The sequence below is a fragment of the Schistocerca serialis genome, unplaced genomic scaffold (assembly GCF_023864345.2).
Source record: "Schistocerca serialis cubense isolate TAMUIC-IGC-003099 unplaced genomic scaffold, iqSchSeri2.2 HiC_scaffold_634, whole genome shotgun sequence".
Classification (NCBI taxonomy): domain Eukaryota; kingdom Metazoa; phylum Arthropoda; class Insecta; order Orthoptera; family Acrididae; genus Schistocerca; species Schistocerca serialis.
In genome coordinates this window covers 42,501-44,780 of record NW_026048227.1, presented here as the reverse complement: position 1 = coordinate 44,780, position 2,280 = coordinate 42,501, and the positions used below count along the sequence as shown (strand labels likewise).

The 2,280-nt window shown below is 56.1% G+C and overlaps 1 non-coding gene across 1 annotated transcript in view; it reads left to right on the top strand.

Annotated features, from left to right (window-relative positions):
- Positions 1-625: 625 nt before the first annotated feature.
- The window catches only part of LOC126448846 (small subunit ribosomal RNA), a 1,910-nt gene continuing 255 nt past the window's right edge, over positions 626-2,280 (top strand). Inside the window, exon 1 of the ribosomal RNA XR_007584259.1 lies at positions 626-2,280. This exon is cut by the window's right edge and continues 255 nt beyond it. This is a non-coding gene — a ribosomal RNA (small subunit ribosomal RNA).

Genomic DNA, 2,280 nt, shown 5'->3' with positions numbered 1-2,280 from the left:
TGCACGCGGCGCCGTGCGGCCAAAGTAGGTCCTCGCGGGCCCGGTGCGAAGCGCGGTGGACATCTGCAGTGTGCTGGTCCGATTGAGGACTGTGTGCGCTGAGGATGCGCCGCCGCCCGGCGCTCGGCGCCGCGACGCCGTCTGCTGCTCGGTCGCCTCTGCGGTTCTCGCAGGTGGTTTGTATCGCAGCTGTGCGGACGTGTTGGCGCGTGCGCTGTGCTGGGAGAGTTCGCTTCGGCACCCAAGTGGGGCTTTTGTCCTTCTGTGGCGCTGGCGTTGGAGCTGCCGGTCACCGTAGGTGGCGCGTGTTGTCTCCCGCCGGCAATGCCACGACAGCACGCTCCCGGGCCTCTGTCGGCAGCGGCAAGCTCAGTTGGGAGCACGGGTGGTCGCACCTAAAGCGTCTACTCGCCAAACCCCGGGCGATTGCGCCTCTCTCGAACCCGACCAAGTACTTAGGACGGCGCTGCGCGCCGCCGGGACCTGAGAGGGTTTCGAGGTGTATGGTGCAGGGGAGCTCAGCCTCCTCCTGTTTGCAGAATAATTGAGCGGACGCTTGCGTGTTCGCGCGGGCCCCCGGGACACACTCCCGGGCGGCCGGCTGCTCAGCTCTAGTTGACGCAGCTCCCTGGTTGATCCTGCCAGTAGTCATATGCTTGTCTCAAAGATTAAGCCATGCATGTCTCAGTACAAGCCGCATTAAGGTGAAACCGCGAATGGCTCATTAAATCAGTTATGGTTCCTTAGATCGTACCCACGTTACTTGGATAACTGTGGTAATTCTAGAGCTAATACATGCAAACAGAGTCCCGACCAGAGATGGAAGGGACGCTTTTATTAGATCAAAACCAATCGGTCGGCTCGTCCGGTCCGTTTGCCTTGGTGACTCTGAATAACTTTGGGCTGATCGCACGGTCCTCGTACCGGCGACGCATCTTTCAAATGTCTGCCTTATCAACTGTCGATGGTAGGTTCTGCGCCTACCATGGTTGTAACGGGTAACGGGGAATCAGGGTTCGATTCCGGAGAGGGAGCCTGAGAAACGGCTACCACATCCAAGGAAGGCAGCAGGCGCGCAAATTACCCACTCCCGGCACGGGGAGGTAGTGACGAAAAATAACGATACGGGACTCATCCGAGGCCCCGTAATCGGAATGAGTACACTTTAAATCCTTTAACGAGTATCTATTGGAGGGCAAGTCTGGTGCCAGCAGCCGCGGTAATTCCAGCTCCAATAGCGTATATTAAAGTTGTTGCGGTTAAAAAGCTCGTAGTTGGATTTGTGTCCCACGCTGTTGGTTCACCGCCCGTCGGTGTTTAACTGGCATGTATCGTGGGACGTCCTGCCGGTGGGGCGAGCTGAAGGCGTGCGACGCGCCTCGTGCGTGCTCGTGCGTCCCGAGGCGGACCCCGTTGCAATCCTACCAGGGTGCTCTTGAGTGAGTGTCTCGGTGGGCCGGCACGTTTACTTTGAACAAATTAGAGTGCTTAAAGCAGGCAAGCCCGCCTGAATACTGTGTGCATGGAATAATGGAATAGGACCTCGGTTCTATTTTGTTGGTTTTCGGAACCCGAGGTAATGATTAATAGGGACAGGCGGGGGCATTCGTATTGCGACGTTAGAGGTGAAATTCTTGGATCGTCGCAAGACGAACAGAAGCGAAAGCATTTGCCAAGTATGTTTTCATTAATCAAGAACGAAAGTTAGAGGTTCGAAGGCGATCAGATACCGCCCTAGTTCTAACCATAAACGATGCCAGCCAGCGATCCGCCGCAGTTCCTCCGATGACTCGGCGGGCAGCCTCCGGGAAACCAAAGCTTTTGGGTTCCGGGGGAAGTATGGTTGCAAAGCTGAAACTTAAAGGAATTGACGGAAGGGCACCACCAGGAGTGGAGCCTGCGGCTTAATTTGACTCAACACGGGAAACCTCACCAGGCCCGGACACCGGAAGGATTGACAGATTGATAGCTCTTTCTTGATTCGGTGGGTGGTGGTGCATGGCCGTTCTTAGTTGGTGGAGCGATTTGTCTGGTTAATTCCGATAACGAACGAGACTCTAGCCTGCTAACTAGTCGCGTGACATCCTTCGTGCTGTCAGCGATTACTTTTCTTCTTAGAGGGACAGGCGGCTTCTAGCCGCACGAGATTGAGCAATAACAGGTCTGTGATGCCCTTAGATGTTCTGGGCCGCACGCGCGCTACACTGAAGGAATCAGCGTGTCTTCCTAGGCCGAAAGGTCGGGGTAACCCGCTGAACCTCCTTCGTGCTAGGGATTGGG